At 37.5% G+C, this 24,107-nt stretch overlaps 1 long non-coding RNA gene across 1 annotated transcript in view; it reads right to left on the reverse strand.

The window, feature by feature from the left end:
• The window catches only part of LOC108498951, a 19,706-nt gene extending 1,724 nt beyond the window's left edge, over window positions 1-17,982 (reverse strand). Inside the window, exons 1-2 of the long non-coding RNA XR_001875356.1 lie at window positions 17,877-17,982; window positions 1,728-1,730 (exon numbers count right to left, since the gene is read on the reverse strand). This is a non-coding gene — a long non-coding RNA (uncharacterized LOC108498951). The remainder of the gene's footprint in view (window positions 1-1,727; window positions 1,731-17,876) is intronic.
• Between the last annotated feature and the right edge of the window lie 6,125 nt (window positions 17,983-24,107).

The raw sequence follows: 24,107 nt of genomic DNA on the forward strand, positions 1-24,107 counted from the left end.
GAAGGCACTATATGCCTTTGCTAACCTGTTGTCTTTCTCCCCGTCAATCTTACCATCTGAGGAGCTGAGGCTACCTAGGTAATTAAACTGCTGGACTGATTTGAACTCTGATTGGCCAATGGTGATGTGGGGATGATGGGGGACTTCCTGAGGTGCAGGTTGATGGAGAACTTTCTCTTTTAAATAATGCATCTTTAATAGGTAAAATGGCCACATGTATCAAAAATCGTGAAAATAATCTGGAGTTTAATGAATATAAATGATATAAAAAAACTATGCAAAGAAAAAATTGAAATAAATTCTCAGACAAAACAGAATATTGACAGCATGTAGAAAATACAGATGTAATATGACTAACTGAAGTTTACACTTTGATGGACATTAATTGAACACAAATCAATTTAAAAAAACCTAAAACTAGAACAAAAAAAAGAAGGCAGATTTCAAATAATTAATTAAAAACATGAAAGAGAACCCAGATCACATCCCAAAGCAAGCTCTAATTAATTCAATCAGACATGTTCATGACAAAGGAAACATTGATTTCATTACTCCAGGGCAATGAAAGCTTAATTTCATATCCAGTGAAGATAGTGAAACCTTTGTGATTAGCATAAGTAAAGAAGTCAGAACTTGAAGTTTACATTGATAAACTCCATAACACTTTTTCCTTACAGGAGGACTCAAACCCCAGTCTCTTTGACAGTGTGCAAGAAAATTAAGTTCTGGTAAACAGGGTTAAAAACAATACAGTGCATGCAGAGGGAAATCTCACAACACTCCCACAGGTTGGCAGCAGGATACGTTGCCTGACAGTGCCTGCAGCTCTGCAGTGCTACAGTGGGCATGTCATTAAGGGATTAAAGATGTTACTCCATCCATTTGCAACATATGATATCTGGAAGGTATGTATGCATGCATTTTATTTCAGGATTTTTCCAGCCAGGGATTCCCTTTTCATGGTTACATGGTTACAAAGTTACATGGTTACAGCTAATGGTAATGCAAGCTCTTCCCCACTGCCCCCTATTTTTTTCTCTTTTTTTCCTTTAACCTTTTTTTTAATTTTTCCTTTTTTTTTTCCAAAAGAACCCCCAAACCCAAACAAAACACTCCACATTCTCCAAAACCCAAAAAACCCCCAAACGAAAAAACCTGCAAAGTTTAGAACATTCACCAAAGTCAGAGAACCAAAATTTCTGTTGAACAGTAACTGAACAAAAGGTATAAAAAGTGTTTACCTGGAAGGCAGAAGAGCAAGATTCACAAAGTGTCTGCACCTCCTTTTGCACAGTGAGAAACTTTGTCAGGACACTCCTGTCACCCCCAAGCTGTGGTGGTTAAGGTATGTGGGTAATTTGCTTGCACTGAATTTGAACATTCATCTCCCTCCCCTTGCATGAGTCTGCAACAAAAAATCCCCAAAAGACAAGCAAGTGAATAAAAAAGAAGAGGCTCACTATCACTTAAGGAAAAGAAAAAAGACCAAAAAGAAAGAAAAGAGAAATGCACAATGATGGGGCAATTGTGCTGTGAGAAAAAAAAAAAAAGTGATTAGAGTCACAGAATCTTCAAATGGTTTGGGTTGGAAGAGACCTTAAAGATCATTTAGTTCTAGGTCCCCTGGCATAGACAGGGATAAGGTGAACATTTTTGTGTATTAAAAGAGTTTTTATAAATCATTATTAATTTTTGTCTGTAGCTTGTGGAAACAGAAAAAGAAACACTCACTGGGATGAAAACAGCTGTGAACTTTGCTTAAACAAACAAGAAACCAAAATTATCTAATATCAGGAACAAAGGCCCTGGAACAAAATTTCCATTACAAGAATTAGTAAGAATAAATCAAAGATGCAAAGAAAAGATGGGTAACTCTTTCTTCAACACATCAGATTAATGAGATGACCTCTTTAGACATAACAGCCTTTGCTTCTATGTTTCTGTGATATAGTTATCACTGATATTACTTTTTCTCATACTGTTCTGATGCCATTTCACTAATTGTACTGCTCTGTTCTTCATTACTTTTCCTGATCTTAGCATTTTTGTCGAATAAGTGTGGTTAAGGAGTTATAAGAGTGGAACGATGTATAATTTTATTATCATGAATTGTGCATAATTGAATAAAAGTCTGAGATTCATTGTGGTAATTAATTACTTCCTGACCACTTTCAGCATTCTTTTTAATGATTTTTTTTTTAACATTAATTTGCAAAAGAAAAGATATAATGGGTGACTACTTCAGAGTGCTTTTCTCTTTTGCTTCCCTCTTGAACGGACTTCATTTCACTTGCATGGAAATTAGATGAAAGATTACTTTGAATTTCAGTTACTGGGACTTAAATCTGTACCGTACAATCTCTCTATATATATACATATATACTTTTTTTCATCTTTCATCAGATGGCTTCTAAACACAGCTGCAAGGGTAAGTGAATTCAAGCATTTATCATTTATGTGAAAAAGAAATATGTTGCTAGTTAATTCTTTTGAAAAGAAGGAGAAATTGAGTCAGTGGAAAATAAACTTCCATACCGATCACAAGTCCTACGAGGAGAGGCTGAGGGAGCTGGGGTTGTTTAGTCTGGAGAAGAGGAGGCTCAGGGGAGACCTCATCACTCTCTACAACTCCCTGAAAGGAGGTTATAGCCAGATAGGGGTTGGTCTCTTCTCCCAGGCAATCAGCAGTAGGACAAGAGGGCATGGTCTTAACCTCTGCCAGGGGAGCTTTAGGTTGAATATCATGAAAAAAATTTTTACAGAGAGAGTAATCAGACATTGGAATGGGTTGCCCTGGGAGGTGGTGGATTCTCCATCCCTGGAGGTTTTTTAGATGAGACTGGATGTGACACTTAGTGCCATGGTCTGGTAACCATGGCAGTGTTGGATCAAGGGTTGGACTTGATGATCTTGGAGGTCTATTCCAACCCAATCGATTCTATGATTCTATGACATTTTTGAGCCCATGTGAACTGTCTGTGAACAGAACAGGTTCATTCTGGTCTGTGCTGTTAAGATGGTTATACCACCCCAGAGATATACTGAGTCTCCAAACTGGAGCTACTGTTGTGGCAGACACAAAGGCTGAATTTAGTCCCTCTGAACTGGAGTGTGTTGATTAAACAAAAAGAGGTGAATCTTAGTCGGTGTCAATGTGTTTCTGTTTTCATTATAGAGAAAGGATCCTCCAAAAATCAAACTTTATATTTTATTTGCTTCTCAAGCTGTATCTCTGTTGAAAAGCAAAGAAGAGCAATGCAACTCCAAGCCTATAAATTTCATTTACATGTCTGGAATGAAATAGGATCTATTCAGGGAAAGACAAAAATGGTATAACCCAAGAGACATGCAAATGCAATAAATAGGAGATAATTTTCAAATACTGATCAGCATGATAAAAATATTCACAGGCTTTGTGATGGAGACAAAAATTTAACCATACAAGCCATTTTAAATCCCCAATCATTTATTTGTCTATAGTAGATATTTTCTGTGATATAACACAGTCGATATAAATCAATGTAACTGTCAATTTCTGTAAAGTTCTGTTAATCCTGATTTACATCAGATGAATGATAGAGCAACTATTTTAATAAAGACTGAAGTAAAATCCTATATTTAAATAATTTTTGTCAATATAGATCAGTCTGATACTTTCTTTGATTAGATCCACCTCCTTAAAATTTTCTTTGCATTTCATGTTCGAACTCAGAGTTTAGATATGATTGCTAATTGATCCTGAATAGCTTTCAAATCACTGCTAAGTGTGGAACTTATTCTCTGTAGATTTAAAAGGCAAAAAGTTAAGAACCCGGGAAAAGCCAAATATTTGTCCCTCTCTGCAAGAATGGAGAGAGCAAAGTTCTGCCAAATTGTGACAGAACCATCCAAAAATAAGAGCTTGAAACTGATGGTGTAAATACTACCCACTGAGGGGGAATCAGCTGCAAGAATTGCCAGTGTAGAGATGTGTTTCTAAGCTGACTATCTAAATTCAAAATGTAGTCGAGGAAGAAAATTGACACTTCAAATGTTTGTTCTATTTCATTGTTTAACTAACAAGTAGAGCAGCATAGTTGGCCTACTTCCTAAAAATGCTCATTTTTCTCCTCAGTCTCCTCTGGAGATAGATCTACATGTGGTAGCCAGGTAGGTAGTTAGATGTCTACATTATAGATGTCTGTATTCGTCAGATGAGACTTATCGTTACTTATTTATAGTTCTGGAACTATTAAATGATAATCAGGTGACTTCAGATCTGATTCAAACACTAAATCAGAAAATCTTCTGTTTCCCAGCTGTATTGCAGAAGTTTCCCAGTAGTCAAGTCATTCCTTTGTTGTAGCATCAATTCACAGTTTCCTAATAACCACATGTGTAGAAACACCTACTGGCAAAATTATGGATTTATATGGAAAATTGAAAACTGTTTCCCTGACTTTCAGGAGAATCTGAACTGATAAGCATTTATGTTGCTACCATTTTCAAAGAGGAGAGAAGTGGAGAGTTTTGTAAATACAGTTTAGAACATTTTAACCATGACATACCTTCCCTCTTACTGAACCACAGTGTACAATTTAAACAGGTGGGGTTTTTTTATATTTAATGATCAAAAGCAGTATTAGTTAATTACTAACATTTTGGGAACTGGAATTTGCAGGGAGGAAAAGCAGTCACAGCACCAAGCCTGACAGAGTTCAAGAAGCATTTGGACAACACTCTTGGGCACATGGTATGACTTATAAAGGTGTTCCTGTGCGGGGCTAAGAGTTGGACTCCATGATCCTTGAGGGTCCCTTCTGTCTCTAGCATATTCTGTGATTCTGTAATTCTGTAATGATATTGGGCTATCTAAAATAGGTTTCACATATCTCATTTCAAGAAAAGACACCCGATTTAATTCCACGCTAAGTTCAAGTGATTAATCCTTAACATTGAATAACTAGTCAGGACTTTTCAGTTTTGTCCTGGTTTCAGCTGGGATTGAGTTAGCTTTCTTCTTAGTAGCTGATACAGTGCTATGTTTTGGATTTAGTAAGAGAATAGTGTTGATAACACATTGATGTTTTGGTTGTTGCCAGGCAGTGCTACACTAAGTCAAGGACCCCTCAGCATCTCAGGCTGTGCCAGCAAGCCAGTGCACAAAAACCTGAGAGAGAGCACAGTCAGGACAGCTGACCCAAACTGGCCAAATTACACATAAGAAACATTTTCAGAGACTTTTGTATGTTGTAAATCAGAACGTGACGAAAGAAAGAACTTCTGAGAGTAGCGCTAAATCTCTGCACATAAAAGAAGTGGCTAAGATGGAACAGAAGTATTTTCAAGCATTGGTAAGCAATTCATGCACCTAATAAGTGATAGAGGCCAAGTTAGCTCAAAAACATATTTTAAATTGAAAAAGTAAGCAAACAACAAATAAACCAATCCCTCCTATCTTACATCTCTGTTAATGTCCTTTTATAGTCTCCAAGTTTTGAGTATCCACAAATCTTCATGTCAGTTTAAATAGCATATAAAAAAATAGAAGTAGTTTAATATTCTAAAGAGGCATGTAGAGCAGTTCTGTATGGGGATATATTTTATTAGAACTGCACATCACATCCTTGTGCTTATTTCAGTTAGCTACTTCCTCTGAAAAATAAAATTTAAAACCATCACTGACAAAAAGTCCCATTGGTGTGGCTGACATTGAGGTGCACCTCTAACAATGTTTCAGTAATCCTGCATTCACACTAACAAAGAGGGAGATAGTATGCTAAACTTTATTCCTTTCTCTTTAATCCTTCTTGGAGAGATGTATTGTGAATGCTGATAACCACCCAGAAGCTTTGACTGTCCAAAGGACAATGAAGATGGTGAAGGATCTGGAACACAATTCTTGTGAGGAGGGGCTGAGGGAGCTGGGGACATTTAGCCTGGAGAAAAGCAGGGGGGGGTAATCTTATCACTCTACAACTACTTGAAAGGAGGTTGTAGCCAGGTGGATGTCAGTCTCTTCTCCCAGGTAACAAGCAATAGGGCAAGAGGAAATGGTCTCAAGTTGCACCAGGGGAAGTTTAGACTGGATATTAGGGAAAATTTCTTCACTGATAGAGCAGTCAGGCATTAGAACAGGCTGCCAAGGGAAGTGGTGGAGTCGCTGTGTCTGGAAGTGTTTAAAAGACATGTGGATGTGACACTTGGGGACATGTTTTATTGGTGAACACAGTGGTCCTGGGTTAACAATTGGTCTTGATAACCTTTGAGGTCTTTTCTAACCTCAAAGATTCTATAATTCTATGAATGTCATTCACCCAATATGTAGATTTCACCTAATCAGTTTTCATGTCAGTAGAAAGAATATCCAGAAGAGAACACAGACAGAACTGACAATGTGTCACTAAAGCAAAAATATGGAATCTCTAGTAGTGGCAGCACATGTTGAAGCCAATGGTTCAATGCCCCATGGAACCAGATGAAAAAATGAACACTTCGGAAAGTCCTGTTTTTGATCTTTTACTATTGCTCCGGCTTAATGAGTCTGCAAGGTAAGTTTAAAGTCTAGCTGAGGGGATATAAGAAACTCAGAGAAAAAAGGAGTGTTGGAAAGGTTCTGCTATCATGAACAGGAGCAAAGGAGCCTGAAGTTGTGCTAATTTGGCACATTTCTCTTTTTTTTTGTTAGGTGGTGGTTTGTAACTTCCAGTGTAGAGTTTGTGGGGATCATGTGCAACATTTGCAGCTTGTTTCCTGGTAACTGAAGCAATTGATAGACATTCACCTCAGGATCTGTTAGGCTAAAAGAGATTACTGTTGTTACCCCTGCTTCACTAACTGTCCACTTCATACTACCAACCCCTGCACTTAATCTTCAAAAACTTTCATGAGCAGTACCTGATTAAATTTAGATTAACTGCAATGGGTTGTTAGTCTCAACAAAACTGGTCATCTTACCAATGAATTAGAGAGCACTTAAATAAACTAGGCTACAGATGTTGGAAGGAGGCAGTCTGGACTTGTTGAGCAGTAATGAGAAGTCAAGAATTACAGTCTTTTCTTGTGTCACAGCCTTCCTGTCAGTCCAGAAAAGGGCAGCTGGACTGACACATTCTTCCACATGAATACTCTTGGCAACTTAACCAAGTACGTAAAAGTTACAGGCAATATGAATATGTTCTCAGTATATTCTTATTGCAGTTTTGGCTGTACTGTCAAGAAATAACATGCTTTTAATAAAAAGCATATATGTACACTATATACTACTAAGACATTTTAGAGCCACTGCGGGATGGGGAGGAAAAAAAAGTGAAAAAACAACCAATGCTGATTAAAAATAGTAATGTGCAAGCAGTGACCTAAATGTAAGAGCCTTATGCTGACAACTTCCTTGGAGGGCAATATTTGACTCACCAAAGCTGTCTTATTGCCATTTAAGATGCCATAGGGCATTTACAATGTACTCCTGGAGCTGATAGAAAGCTATGTGTGCATTAGGCTAAAAATTCCTTTTTTTATATTATTGTAAAAGTCTGGTTTCTTTGAAGGTGGGTCTCTTTAAACACTGTTGGTTGCCAACTTATGACAAGGGTTCAGCAGCACTGATGAATGGGTGATGGTAAAGGCCTTTTGGCATTGTAGTTAATGCATTATGTGTATGGGGTAGCCTACATCTTGCATGAGGACTAATATGGAGATTTACTCTCACTTGGAGAGTGGCTGGAATAGTCAAGTGTGAACAGATAGGATTTAGATTAAAATTGCATAAAAATGAAAATCTATATGATGCAGACTACATATCTGCAACAAACACAGTGGAACAAAGTTTCCTACTTTCCCCTAGTTGCTAAGATATCTATGATACAAAACTGGGGGCCAGACTTGACTGTCCCACTTCTGAGAAAAGAGAGGTGCAACTGGAGTGAATGTAATGGGGTGGAGTGGAGTGAGTGGAGTGATGTTGGGCTGATTTACATGACTGGAATTCTCAGCTCTGCTCATAATGAGTTCAGCAAGAACAGAAAGGGTTGAACAAGGGAAAAGAAAGGGTGAAGAGGAGAAAAATTGGTGTCACTCAGTTGTAGCATTATATAGGTCCATGGATCTCAATGTTAAGGAACCAAAGTGTTAAATAATAAAGAATTGAAATTGAGCCTATTCAAGATTCTAATTTAAGGCAGAGAACAGAGGGTTTACCTTTTAATATCTGTATGTAACAGAAAGAAAAGTTGTGTTACTAAGGAGGATTTCAATTTTAGAGACATATTAAAGGTCTCACACAGACAGTAGTTAGTCACTAGAGTTCTTGAATACATGCATATACAGGTGGGTTCTTTTTTTCTTTTTTCCTTCACACTAGAGGCATAGCATTTAACACAAGCCAGTTCTATTTTGGACCTCATTATATGGATAAAGATGAATTAAGTACTGGATTAGTCTCTGTCTGTTGCTTAGAGACTGGTGATTATAACCTGCTTATATTTAATAAGAGAAGATAAAAGATAGTTCCAACCACTTTTATTTTGTTTCATTGATTGTAAGATGGTCCTGACCACCACTTCCTAGGAAACCACCAGTTTCCAAGCTGGTGATTAGCTCGTCTTTATGAATAATATATGTTTCCAAGCTAAGGATAACTAAATGGGAAATAGAAGACGACAAAAAAAGTCAAAAAAGGAAGAATAGTATCTGAATATCTCTGAGCAACATGGTCTAGTAGAAGGTGTTACTGCCCATGGAAGGGGGTTGGAACTAGATAATCTTCGAGGTACCTTCCAAATCAAACTATTAAATGGTTCTATGATTGTATAGTCTTTGAAAAATAGAGAGTTATGAAAATAAAGACTATTCTACTATTCACTTGAGAAGTCATGATTAAATATTTGTAAATAAGACTGGTTTTGTCTAGCTTTTAGCCTGTCCTGGTGGAAAAATTAAGGCAATACATGGAAAATAAGAATCATTACGTATCAAAGGAAGAAAAGAGAAAGATATTAATTGATATAACTGAGCCGTTCTTAAGAGTAAGATCTGATAAGAAAAGCCAAACACATAAAGGAAAATAAATGGCTCAAATAATAAAGACTGTGCAAATAAGAACAAGTTCTGAGGATAAGTCTACTAGTATTAAAAATAACTTTTAAGAAAACACAGAAGTTTTTACTGTATCTGGAAAAAAACAAAATAAAACAAAAAAACTGACCTGCTCTTGCACCACAGGTGCAAAACGGGTAATTTTGAATTACTGTCATTAAAGAAGTCACTATCCATCTTCATTAAACATGGGGCCTCCAAAACTGTCTGCAAGTTTCCTAGGGAATTTGTTGAGCAAATCTCTGGATATAGAGTTAGATATTTATTAAGGGATATAATAATAGAACATTACAAAAGCCTGAAGAAAATAAACATTTGCCCAGTATTCAAAACAACAAGAACAAAAAAGAATATGTGGGATGCCTTGGTGATTATAAGTCTGTTAAAGAGGGGAAAACTATCACTCAAATTTCATATTAAATTAAAAGACAGGAAAATTAAAAGACATAAATTAAATTATATAATAATATATAAATATATAGATAGATAGATTTTGTGGAAAAGTTATTGAAATGATGCTGGTTGACACAGATAACAGCTCGGAGCTTCTCATGACAGAGGCCAACCTGCAGAGGTCTCCTGCCAGCACCTTGAAATGGACACACAATGCAACTGACCACTGATTTTTATGTTTGCTTTGGGGGTTTTTTTATTCTAGTGCAGAAAAGCTTTAAATTAATTCCTGGTTGGAAGTTGGAGGCAGAGGAATAAAAACCAGCAATCCAAATCTAAACTGCTAATGCCAGAGCTAACTGCCTGGTGTTGATTTTCTACCTGCTGATGGCTTCAAGGCATGCATGGATAATTGGTTGGAAGTTAACCAAATTTTCCATTAGTCTAATACTAACTATTAAACTCTGTCCATGGGTGAACAAAACTTAGTGTCCTGTGTGGAGACTTCATGGTTAGGCTTCACGAACAAAGATTTGAGAAGGGCTCTACCCACGTATGCTACAAGCGCGTTGGTGGCTAAAAAGGCCAATATGAGATAGGCACGTCCTGTTGCAAAAGGCAAAGCAGAAAGACTCCTTAGGAGATATATTCTGCAAGACACGATTCTTTCTGCGTTGTCTTTTCTCCTCAAGAGTGATCCTGTGTGCTTTCTCAAAAGCATCAGCAGCATTGAAGATAGTGTGTCTCCAGACCTCCCGGTTGGAGGCCAGAGTAGACCAGTTATGGTGATCAATATGGCCAAGGCTGAGGTGTTTTTTCAGGGAGTTCTTGTATCTTTTCTTCGGGGCTCCACTCTTGTGGCAGCCGGTGGCAAGTTCACCATAAAGCAGGATCTTAGGGAGGCGGTGGTCCTTCATCCTTGAGACGTGCCCTGCCCATCGCAGCTGCGTTCTCAGTAACATGGCTTCAATACTTGTGACAGCTGCTTGTTCTAGAACAGATGTATTGGTCACATAATCTGACCAGTGGATGTTTAGGATTGAACGGAGGCAGCGTTGATGGAAGCGTTCTAGGAGATGCAGGTGGTGGTGGTAGATGACCCATGATTCAGATCCATATAAGAGAGTAGACAACACTATGGCTCTGTAAACACTGATCTTTGTACTTTTCTTCAAGTGTTTATTACGCCATACTCTTTTATGAAGCTTTCCGAAGGCACTATATGCCTTTGCTAACCTGTTGTCTATCTCTCCGTCAATCTTACCATCTGAGGAGCTGAGGCTACCTAGGTAATTAAACTGCTGACCTGATTTGAGTTCTGATTGGCCAATGGTAATATGGGGATGTGTGGAGAGAAATTACATTAAAATATCACATGACTCTTTTCTAATGCTTGAATCTGCAAGGAAATCAAAATTTCCTTGATATGTTTTTTTTTTTTTTAGCTTTAGAAAAACAGGGAGGGGAAATAAAATATTTTCCAGAGAATGATAAATTACTAAAAGACTAGAAAAAAACTGTAAGTCCTGTTATGAGCAGGCAAGCCAGGCTGTCTGCCTGTATCTGTTGCTTTGTCTCGTGCTCCCTCCTTCTGTCTGTGTCCCTGTGCTTCTGTGCCTTGTTTTGATAGATGAAAGTTCAAGCACTGAAACACACTGTCACACTAAAACCATTTGTCACTGAAAGCCAACGTTGGGCTGTGTGCAGATACCGGTTCTGAGTCATGTCTTTTCTTCTGACGGGGATGTCAGTGCTATTTGTCACAGACTTGTTTATCTGCCACATCAGGTTGCCATTTTGCTACCCTGGGTCAGTGCATGGGGGAAGCAGCTCAGCTCCACTAACGCTGTCAAATTACCCTCAGCAGAACGACGCCAAAGCCGAGGCCTTTATAATTTTTAATGTCAATGAGACAGGATTAGTTTGGCAAAGTCCTACAGGGACATTCAGAATGCTGAGGCATTTAAAATGGTTTTAATCTCTGTTTCAAAGAAGAGATATCAGAAATGACCATTTTGATCTTTCCTGTATTTTTTATGTTTTGGCGCATCCGGTGATCCACTCATACTTTGGCTGCTAAACAGAGCCTTTTAGGGCTGGAAAGTAATCCTTTCTTTAATCTTCATGTTAACAGAGATCTGAATTCCAAATGTATCCATAAATGGTTGGACCTGGTCCCATTATTGGGTTTACAAACATTAATGTGGGGATTTTTTTTTAATCTAAAGACTGAAGGATTTAAGGAAGGATTTGTGTAGTTCTCTTGTTCTCCAGAATCTTTTATTTCATTTCAAACATGAATTACACAGACAAGGGCAGAAGACATCAGAAACATACTGAAAAGTAGTATTACAAAGGCTGCTTTTGAACTAGAAAGACAGATTACTACGTTAATACTAGTAGATAAATATTTCAAATCCATCAGATTTGTTTCTGATAAGCACTCGTATCACTAAAGGTTAGTTTAATTTTTAAATATACTATACCAACTACTCACACAAGTTTCCCAAATAGCCAGCAGTTTTGATGGCAATATAGTCTGAAAATCAGAAATCATGAGTGTTGAATAGTATAAGTGGATAAAACCTTCTCACGCAAGTGTACGTCAATTTTGGTACCAGACTTGAACCAGAAATATTTTAAAGTTTTAAGCCCAGTATATTGATGCCCAGAGTGGTTGGACACTCCTCGTCCCTGAAAGTGTTCCAAGACAGGCCAGATGAGGCTCTGAACAGTCTGGTCTAGTGGAAGATGTCCCTGCCCACAGCAGGAGATTTGGAATACACGGTCTTTAAGATCCCTTACAAATTAAACTCTTCTGTGACTCTGTAATTTTCCTTCAAATATGCTTCATTTTCACACTCCCATAGACTTTTGGGCCCACTTTGCTCTTCTCTTCTCTTTCTCCTAAATTACCAAGACACACAAGAGTCAGGAGTTACATTATTTGAGCTATCTGAAAGATGAGGTCCATACATCAGGTGTTCCCTTTCTACGAGCCCCAAATCCTCTTTCTGTGCATTGATGGAAAAGACAGAAGAGAACACTGTATTGCTATTTCAGTCCTCTGTGTTATGCTCCTAATGTTCCCAGCAAGACCAAAGGAACAGAGTGCAATCTGTGGGAAATGAAGCCCATGTGAGCATCTTGTAACTCTAAAAGTTCTGAGACTAACTTTGTTCACACTTGGTGAAGTCAGTCAGATTGCCTGGTTGTAACTAAAGGTAGAGTTTTCCACAGCTCTTAGATTTGTCTCAGCTTAACAACCAAACGTTTTGAGGTTTCACTACTCATTCTTGCCAGCCAGGTTGCAAAAAGATGCAGGTGTTTCGTCAATTTTTTTCACGGTCACATGAATTTCTTTCAGGTCTGTCTAAAAGAACACTGAATGTTTCTATACTTACCACTTATTTAAATATTTGTTCTTATTCTCTTCCTTAACATATCACCCACCCACTCCAACTCTTAGCAATTCAACACAAAAACTGTAAGATTTATGGGCTTCCAAATTAGAGTGAACAAGTAACAACATATCCCCTTTCTTATCTAGTATATAAAGTGACTTAAGTTTAAACACTTGTTTTCATGTGATTCAGAATCAGCCTAGTCCTTTACTGTAAACATACAAACAAACCAACCTGCCAGTGAGATTCATTACAGAAGAGGAAAAAAAATAAATTAAAAAAAATAATAATTTTCCACTTATGATAATTTCTGATGGAGAAATTTGTGTTCCACCTTTATTGAAGAGGTCTTGATTAAGGTAAAGGAGGAACAAAGAACTTGGGCTTTACATAAAACATAGAGATTTGGGCTATTCAACAATGAAGGGATAGTCCTCTGGTGCACATTTCTACATTCAACCTTGGGAAATTCCCAAATGCAACAAAGACAAGTCATTCCCAGTAAAATTTTCCTTGGTATAAATCATTACTTTTTAATGAATGGAAAAAAAAAACAAAAAACAAAACCCAGCAGCAAGAAAACAATTGCTGAAAAGTCTTTCTTAGTAAACATTTATGCACTAGGATTTAGTAGCTAAAAATCCTGATGACTTTTCTTACAGAGGGAGGAAGAAAACACAAAAGTGCCAAATGGAGATACAAAGAAATTCGGTCCTGATTATCTCTTTAGTTCAGGGCAGAGCTTGCATGAGAGAATGGTAAGGGACCTTCAGGAGGTCTGAGTCTGCTTCTGGAGGGCTTTGGACAAAGTTATCTTAAAATTCTGTGCTGAGCCTCAAGCAGTGTGGAACTGAAATCCACTGGTATGTTGAGCCTTTTTCATTCACACTGTGAAATCACACTGTGAAATCATGTGTCAGTCCTGACTTAAAATATGAAATTTCCACACTACAAAAACCAGCACACTGAGTATCCTTGCATTCAGTCAAAGAAGAAGGCCAAAGAATTAAATCAATAAATTTTTACTTAATGGTGTTGATAACACAGACAACCCATAACACAGTTTAAGGTTTGCTGGGAAGGCCATGGCATTCACTTTATTTTAAGGAAACTTCTTTCATTAACAATACAGATACTCCATTAGGGGACAAAAGTCATAATTTTTGTCTGTCTTGTACTTTGTAACAGATGGAATAAATGAATTTTTTTTCATATGTTGGCGTGGAATGTCATAGAGAAAGTGCTGTTAAATGATATATAACATGTACTGCTTTGGTTTGGTTTTTGGTTTGTTGGGTTTTTTTAACCTGTATTGTTCGGGTGAGTTTTTCTTTCAAACAGCCTTGTGGTGAAGAACATCCTAAAGGATTCTAGAGTTCAGGTTGGCAAACCCTCTTCAGGCTCTTGTTCTGAAGTATCTGTGGCTTAGGAGGACATTTAATTCACCATTACTAAGTCGTGGGTGGCGCAGCACAGGTGACAATGGCAATCAGAATGTGATATGTCAATACTTTTCAAGGTTAACACCTGAGCTCCTTGTGGAAACTTTATATATTATAAAAATAAATAAATAAATCTGTCTGAAGTGACAATGCAGGAAACTCAAACTTTGAAAATCTGCATTTAATCCTACTTTGAATTTTGTACTGGAACCAGGCTGGAACAACCTGGGAAATTAAAGCAGGAATTCGGAGTCTGGCATGTGGATAACAAAGTTAGGAAAAGACTTCAATCACTTAAAAGATGATATGAAATTCAATTCAAGAACTTCTTTATTACAGTGATCCTGTCTTTTCACCTGGGCCAACCACACTTACATTATCTCTAAATTTCTAATTAAACTGACCTCAAAGACTGCTGAAAATGAAACTTCTCCTACCAAAAAAAAAAGTCATAAACTACAGTACTAAACTTCTTTCTTCAGGTTTAACACTTTTTTTTTCTTTTTTTGCAACGGAGGCAATTGATCAATATTTGTACTTTACTCATCCTTTTCCTAATGGAGGATCACCTCCCTCTCCCTTTTTTCTTTATAAAGCTAAAAAAAAATTATCACACTTAGCTATTTCTGCTTTTCTCAGAGTAAGTCCACAGTACAAAAAATACAACCGAGTAACTGTCTTTCATGTCTTCTATACAGCATTCCTATTTTTACATACTGGTTTGAAATGATATCTCACTGCTGAACCATTATTAGCTTTATGAAAAATGGCCTGAAATCATGGTAATGCATTACTAAAAGAAATTGCTTCCAAGTGCATGTGATGTGACAGATCCTTAATTTTTTAATGAGGCACCAGGTGATACCTGTGGGACAATGTTGACTCTCTAAGACAGCAGCTTTGGCTGAGGAGGGTGTGTCTGTGTAATTCAGTGGTCAGTCCATTATTTTTGTGTGGGCAGGAGCTTTTCCCTTTCTGCCTGATTTAATGCAAGTGGACTGTAATGTAATGAAACTATTTACCTGTGAGACTGAGTTGTTGTAACTCTCATCACTTACCTGGCATTGTCCAGTGCTTCAGGCAAGACGCTGGACTGACAGACTTATGATCTGGTCACTTGGTATCAGGATCTGCAATACTTCTTCTCACTGAAAATATGGTCGTGGTTGATGAGTAAGGTGTTCCATAAAGTATCTCGGTCCTCTTTCCGTCTTATTACCAGGGTAACTGTAAGGTGAAATCCCTATCCTACATTCTTGTGTAGCTCAAGAGATAATGCCAACATATATTAGTAGCATCAGATAGCTTTGATAGCACAGTCGTGGCACAAGCTGTGTCAGGAATTCCAGACATTGCTACTGACCAGTAAGGACCTATAGTAGATATCACCATATATCACAGGGGAGCTACGATGCTCCATGATGTAAGACTGTTCTTAAAATCCATGTTGATTAAATTGTGTTTTCAGTTCATAAGAGGACAGCTGGGCATGACCATTAACAGAGGAAAAAAGTATGAGGACCTGAGGTGTGAAGCTCTGTAAAGCTCTGGATAGGACACTTGGTAGCTGACTTCCCCATTCTTGGAAGTGTTCCAGGCCAGGTTGGATGGGGCCCTGATCAACCTGATCTAATGGGTGGCATCCCTGCCCATGGCAGTGGGGTCAGAACCAGACGATCTACAAGGTCTGAGCTGGCTTCCTGCCAAGTCTCTAAAGACTCAGCGAAGAACCTTCTCTCCCAAAGAAGGGAGAAAAAAAAAAAAAGAACCAAAGCTACAGAAAAAATATATATTTTACATATAAAACAGATATATACAGTGTAAATGCTATGTACATATAACCCCAGAAACCCCAAGAAGTTCCCTAAAAGGGAAGAGGGGAAGGGAGAAGGGGAAAAGGACAGGAAAAAAAAGGGACAAAAAAGGACAGAAACAAAACAGGTATTCACAATCTAAAAACTTGGTAATCAGCAAAATAAAGAACTAGCAAAATCTCACCACTTCCCTTGAGAAAAACAGGATGGTCAGCCCCAGCCCAGCACTCTCCCTTGAAGCGTGGCAGACAACAGCAGTCGCTACAGGCCTCAACTTCAGATAAGCAAGACCAACGTAGGGATCTACTGTTCTCGAACCTCTCTGGAAAAGAAGAGTGAGGTCTCTCCAGTCAGCTTTATTTATACCTCAGTTTACGTAAAGGAATAACATGGAATACTTCCTCGGTCACTTCCCTAGTTCCTTGCTGGTTACAAGCTGGTCTCCGGGGAGGTCTAATACTTAAAACCATTACAAGGTCCCTTCCAACTCAAACCATCCTGTGATTCCATAGTTTTACATCAAGAATGCTGTTCTCATAAGATCTTAGTAAGAATAAGGCCAAGTAAAACAGAAACAATTTTAAGATCATTAACCTATGACCACAGACTGCGACAGGAAGAAAAGGGGAATTATGTTCTTGAAGAAGTGCTGTGCTGAGAATTGTAACCTTCTGATACTCTGCCTTGTAAAGCATTGTTGGTTTTATGCACAGAACAGCTAATGCTGCATACTTATCTGAACCATAAATGAGGTGGGGAAATGAAAAGCAGCACAAATTTAGTCTTTGTTGTATTTGTGTGGTATTGCCTCTCTGCCAACAGAGAGGATTTGGGACACCATTCACAACAAACACAACTAGGTTGCTTATAACTCCAGATAGGTAAAATCATAAACACTGTGCAGAATCATATAGACTTTCTCAAGTTTCTACTGAATCAAAAATCTCTGCATTATGCTCCTTTGGTCCACGTGGATATGTTCACATTGAGAAAGTAAATTATTTTTAATAACATCACCCTGTGGCTCAGTGATAGACTAAGATTATTCAGATCCTCTCTGAGCATCCTCAGTGCTCAGGAGATGATCCAAATTTGCTACATCTGCTGCCTCAGCTGGTCTTCCAGTTCTCATATTGTATTTCTGGACTGTCCAGAGCTCTTTGCTTTCATCTTCAGCTAACAACAGTGCATCCTGTGCAATCTTTTGTCCACGTCATTGATAAACTTAATAAATTCTGTAAGGACAAGTGCAAAAAAAGGCAGAGAGGTCACAAAAGACAGACAACACATTAACTAGAGTTATGCAACACTAACACTGTAATGTAACAAAGTTAATAAGGTATAAAACCTGACTACTCATTTTATAAGCAAACTCTTCCTGGTAATTAAACCAACAGAGCAGAGAGACCTAGCTATGAGAATCTGTGACCATGGATACACAGGTACTGGGAATGCCAGTCAGCTGTACACAGCTGCAAAAAGCATTTCTGAATGTGGGGTCTGATGCTCTTTAACAACAGGCTTGAGCTTGCTGGAGCCACAATAGTGAGCAAATCCATGCTAGCAGGAAAATCCTTTTTATATGCTCAGGTCCACTGCAGTAGAAGGCAGTCACTCACATACTGATTTGAAGAGTAAGAAATACAAAAAAGAAACCTGAACTATTCTAAAAGTACTGATACTGCTGTAATTTTTTACATCCCTTTGTCATAGACATGAGAAAGGACTCCGGAATGAATATGGAGGTGAACAGGAATGTGTTGTATGAATTTGTCTAATCATTCAGAGTCTATTCATAGAAGCATCCAACAGCTGCAAGAGGGAGTTGCAAAGATGCAGGTTAAGGATAGCTGGGATTGGCTGGAAAATCTTCTGAATTATTAGGGAATATCAGGATGAGTTAAATCTGTAGTAAAGATCGGATTAGACTGTGTGGGGATGTTTCTGTGCATTGTAATATGCTTACCATGCTTGATGCAATGCATTCAACGAGCGATAGATAAAGCATTAAAGACTGTTTTATTTGTAAACAAAGAAGGGAGAATTATGGAGGCGAACAGTGTCATGTCCCTCGGGCCCAGGACACTGGACATTGTTGCACTGCTTAGCAGAAAGCCGCGGGAACGGTAAGCAGGACAAAGACGACATGGAAGAAGAAGATACAAGACTACAAGAAGGACCTTGGTTGCTAAGAAATGTAGTTATTTGTATCTGTTAAAGCATATGCTGAATTATGTAGTTGGAGAGAGTAAGCATAAGTAGAAAATTACCAATTGTTCTGCTTGAATTACCTATTGTTCTACCTGGGATATATAAGCTTATGCATTGTTAAAATAAAGGTCTTTGTTTTACCACCAAAATGGAGTCTGTGCTTTTTAATGCCACAAATGAAGTCTGCTCTCACTGAGCACAGAGAGAAGGGCTGACAAATGACACACAGAATCATAGAATGGTTTGGGTTGGAAGGACCTCTAAAGATCATCTAGTTCCAATCCCCCTGCCATGACCAGAACACCTTCCACTAGACCAGGTTGCTCAGAGCCCCATCCTACCTTGCCTTAAACACTTCCAGGGATGTGGCATCCCCAGGTTCTCTGGGCAAACTATTCCAGTGCCTCACCATCCTCACAGTAAAGAATTTCTCCCTAATATCCAAATGAACTCCTACAAAGTTTTCTCTAGTGTGAATGGCAGACTAAACTTTGCTAATATTTGTTTCTGCACTGATGAGAATGGGAGAACTTTCTTACTAAAAGACCCAAGATTATGATTATTACTCTCTATCAGGCCAAGGAAATGAATTTGGAAATGCCAAGACCTGTTTATTACACCTATTATAAAACCCTTGGTATCAATTGAGTCCACCTAGGATGAATGTCAGTCATAAAAACAAATCTATTAGGGACATCTTTGTTAAACTGCCAAGGTAAGGCTGTTGAGACTCAAAAACAGGCTCATAATCCAAAATCTTTTCTTTGTTAATAGTCAATATTTTGATAAAAGGACATGTTTCGATATGAATTTAAGTAATGAATTTTCAGTTCTCATTTAATGTCCGAATAATGAAATGAATGTTGAATATAAACTGTGAAAGGAGATAAAGTTTCAATCTAGAAACCACCTCATATTTACTTACATTTACTAGATCACAAAGTAGTAGCACAGTCTGTATAAGCCATGTTGTCCTGTTCTTGTATCTAAGTTGGACTACTTGCTGAAGTCCCAAGAAAAAAGCAGATGGGTTCAGCTGGCAGAAACAAAACAGGATAAAAGCTTGTCAAAGGATTTCTATTGAGATTTTTATAATTGATTTCTAAGCAGTCTGAATCAATATCTCTCCTGTATCATTCATGGTCTCTTAATGAATTGCAAAATAATAACTGACATCATGTTTATAAACTTAAAGCATGGCTCAAAAGATAGCTATTTAAAAAATATACAGCTTAAGATACACTGCCAGTTATACCGGCATAAAGAATATCTCCATGTATACAAAACAAGGAAGTACTGGAATGTTTTTTTAGTTTTTTTTAATCATTTTAACAAAATGCATAATTAAATTGTGGTAGTTACGTCCAAAAAACACTATATTGTTTCAGAAAGGGCTTAGACAAATTCATGGAGGACTAGTTCATTTAAAAAGAAACCAAAACATATCTGTTCCAGGAATTTCCTAAATTTCAGGCTGCTAATTAGTGGGATCATAGTCAGGGGCAGTTGTTCCCTATTCCCTCATATCCACTACTCTTTCCTTAATTAGCCCCTATCTCTAGAGAGGGAGTGTCTTGGTAACATTTCTGGCATGGCCCACCATAAGAGATTATGTTTGGAATAAATATGTTTCAGTTGCAATTATCTGAGTCATTTACATATACAAAATATTTTGGAATCACAGATCCTGCAATCACAGAATTACATTTAAGTTCTGGTTTATAAGAAACACACCTTACCTACAGATCAATAATTTATAGTTATTGCAATTAAAATTGAGGCAATATAAACAAGCACAACAGTTATTACAGGCCAATTATGATGACACAATACTTTTAGTTAGTAACACAGTTAAGACTGATAAACAAAAGCTTTCAAGGATCTATGCGTACTTCTGTGGTGTTGTGCTCACCTGTACAGCATTCATCTCTGAAGGCTGTCACCTTCAGTCCCTCTCTAGAAGGATATTCTTTTTCATTCTTGCAGTGACTCACCCAGTAATTGGTTTCCAGTGCAACATTATACCTGTTTTTCTATTGCTTTCACCGAAATCTCTTTCACCTGCCTCACATATGTTTATTTATGTATTTGTTTATACCTTTAGTCACCAGTATCTGGCCACTGTGATTTGTGTGTAAAGCCCCAGTAATTGTGTTGTCCTGTGCCTGCCCTCACCTAAACCCTACATTTTTATTCTGGGGCCATAGGACAGTTCACCCTGTGAAGAGTTCCTGCTTTAGTACTTACCCATGAACAATAAGCATTACACCATATAATCATACAAAACTAAACCAAAGCTTAAAAAAATTTAGGTGACACTAGATGGCTAGACAATTCTCACAACTGAAAGAAGCTAAAATCAGCACAGGCTAAGCCAAGTCCAGACAAGCTGTGCAATCTTGGTTTCCTCTATTTCTATTTTCTTCCCAGTAAGACTGAAATGACTTTGTTTGGATCAATACAGATATCTTGCTTATGCAGTTGGACTGCTTATGCTGTTCAACAATGCATGCCTTTAGAATTGTTTTCATTGTTTTCCAATGAAGCACATTTAAATGGCAGCAGAGATTCTCCTATTATTTACATGACATAAATCAGAAGCAGTTCCACTATGTCTACTGTGAGCAAGTGCTGAAGAATGTGACCACATCATTTAAAATTAATATGTTCAGTTTATGGTCTGTTTGTATTCCTTGCTTTCTGTTCACGAAACATTTCTTTGTTCTTTAGGATATGAGCCATATCTCTCAAGGGTAATGCTTTATTCTCTAAACCAGTAAACATATTGACCACTGCTAAGAATCTTGTAAGACAATTTGCGCTACATTAGCAGGCCATGAATCTCCCCAAGAATCCATATTACAAAACGGAAGTTTAAGCAAGAACATGGCATTATATTGATTTCTTGGGAAGTAATATACACAAATGTGTGTTTACACACGAAGATACATGTGCACATGCAAACACAAACATAGAGCTGAATAAACAGCATGTATTGCACAAAACAGATCAATGGTTTCTCGGCTGAGTTATCTTTCTCTTAGATTCCACTTGTATGAAATATTGATTCTTAATCAATTCAAAAAGAATATGGGCCTCAGATTAGTGTTACAATCCATAAGTATCTTTTTTTTCTTCTCAGTTGATTGTCATCTTTGATTTTTCCAAATTTTCCTGCAGCTTTTAATATTTTTGTGATCTTTTTTCCTTCAGAGGATGCTACCTTGCCATTTGCTGACTGTTCTCTAACTGAGTTACAAGGATTTTCATGGGATTCATTTGTTCTTGCAGCAAGTTCAGTACATAGACACTCAGAACAAGCTGATACAGGCAGTCATCAATAACACACCGAGGTAAAAAGAATCAAGATAGATGATTTGAAAGGATTGGCTGTTCTTCTTATGCAATATTAACGGCATTTTGGACCTGTATTAAGACAGAGGACTTTTTAGCACTTTAAGTCCAATATTAGCCTTGAGCTGTGTGATTAACACCAAGAAAGAATTGACTCGACATGGGAGAACTTTTATTTTAGTTTTGCAAGTATTAAAAAAATCTTTCTTAGTTTTGAAAAGACTGTCCACTATGGACAATTTTGGAGTGCATTGTGTACAAGATGTTTTAGAGAATGTATTTTTTACAAAATTTCTCTCTCTCCTCTTTCCATGCTTTTGTGAAAACAAACAAACAAACACACAAACAAGGAAAGTTCCCCCCAAATCCCACAATGAAGCCACCTACTTTGAAATTTTTTAAAAAAGTGGAAGGCAAAGCATTTGGAATGTGTGAAGCTGGAGGATTTTAGATAATGATTCACTCTGAAGGATAGATCACTTAAAATTTCTGCATGACTATGGCCTTCAGTTGATCTGAGGTATGCCTCAAATGAAATTAAAAGTCTAAGGTTATGTAAATGTTGTTCAAATTTTCTTTCTTTGTAGGTTATTCCTTGGGTCGTGGCCATGCATGAAACCTGGGAAAAAGTGATGATTGGACTTGCTAATATTTTACTTACTCAAATGTACTCACAAAGCAGTCCTTCAACTAGAAGCAATTACAGTATTTCCTTTAAAATAAAAAATACAAAAAAAAAACCCAAAAAACCCCCAAAGAAACAACAACAAAACCAGAAACAAAAATAGAGAAAAAAAGGAACGATTCTGTAATTGTTATTAAATTCTTACAAATTTTATAAAATAATATTTTTTCCTGCCAAAATCCTCAGAGTTTTTGCTGGGTGTCTGAGAAACCCACTAGTTCCTTCCCTGTTACTTTGTTTTGAATTGACTGCTTAAAGGGTAAATGATACTTGAAGCAGAATACTACAGCTTTCACATTGAATTTCTGGTACAACTAATCTTTGTGTTAGACTGCTCAAGGGCAAGAGGTGAGAGCAGGTTCCAATGATCTTCTTCCCCAAAATGCAATACCATCCTCTGATCTCTGCTTTATTTTTTTTTTTTCTTTTTCTACAGTTTCTGCTAGTAGTAACTAAATAAAAGTTGGTAATTTTGTATTGCAAATTATAGGCAATGAAATCTGGCTGTGGTACATAATAAAGCTAAGCTTTCTTTCCCAAAATCTTTGATTTTTAACTTTGGAAGTCACATTCACAAAACATTTAGGTTCCCTTCAAAATATTATCAGCATGCTATCTAGTAACAGACAAAAGCACAAATGTTTATTCTTTAGCTAGAATTCTGAAGTCTGAACAGTCCACTTCAAAAGTTTGTCTCTAAGATCACTTCAAAAGATAGAAATACATTAATTTTTTTAGACAGAGTAACTAAGTACTTTTTTTCCATGAAAGTCATTAAATAAGGGTGCAAATGTAATGTGCTTCAGCAGTCGCAAACTCAATTTCCATGACTTTCCACTGATGTTTTAGCAAATGGCACCCTGTATGGAATGGCTTCCTTGCTTTAAAACTTCTCAGATATGAATGGACTTGTCTTCCACACAGTTACTGAAAGTCTTTAATTTTTGCTTAAAACCATTGGCTCTGGGAGCTGCCTAAGCACTCCTTGAAGATAACTTCGTGCTTTCATATTAGCCTGATCCATCAGCTTGAATTGAGGCTTCTTAGATTCCCAGGCAGGCCACAGTGGAATCTTTCCAGGAGGCACTCTCACCAAAAAGGAAAAAAAAAACAAACCCAACCCTACCTGGAAGCAAATATCAAGGCAGCGACCTTGAGATCATCCTCACAAAGGCAGGGACATGTTCCAATACGATCTAAAGCTGTAGGATTTTCTCCAGTCTGGTTTCACTCTAAACAATAAGACAGGATCAGCTGACATGTCAGTTCTGTGGATGAATACAAATTGAGTCTAAAAACCATACATAGATGCCTTGAATGTCAGTAGCTCGGGTTATGCAAGAGAAAAATATTCCTTCAGGCCTACACAAAACCAGGGTCAGCTGCTCCCGTGCCACTTGCAGAACAGCAAAAGTAAGCAATTCCAGTTCCAATTTTAAATCAAATTAAGTAGCACATTTTTACAATCACGGTAAAAAACTCTCTCCAAGTATTTCAGGTATCTGAATAACACTCACAATTATACCAAGACAAAACTATAATGAGAATGAGTTTGGCTTCTATCTTTTGCAATCATCTTCAGAATGGATTCCATTTAATGCCATTTTCTATTCTCATTACAATCTTTGTCAGGCAAAGGCATCAGAATTTTAATGGCCAGTAAAATCTGTTTAAAAATTGTAATCTCTTAATGGTCTTACAAACAGACTTTAACCTTTAAGATATCTGGACT

This window comes from Lepidothrix coronata, unplaced genomic scaffold, assembly GCF_001604755.1.
Source record: "Lepidothrix coronata isolate B3197 unplaced genomic scaffold, Lepidothrix_coronata-1.0 Scaffold67, whole genome shotgun sequence".
Taxonomy (NCBI): Eukaryota; Metazoa; Chordata; class Aves; order Passeriformes; family Pipridae; genus Lepidothrix; species Lepidothrix coronata.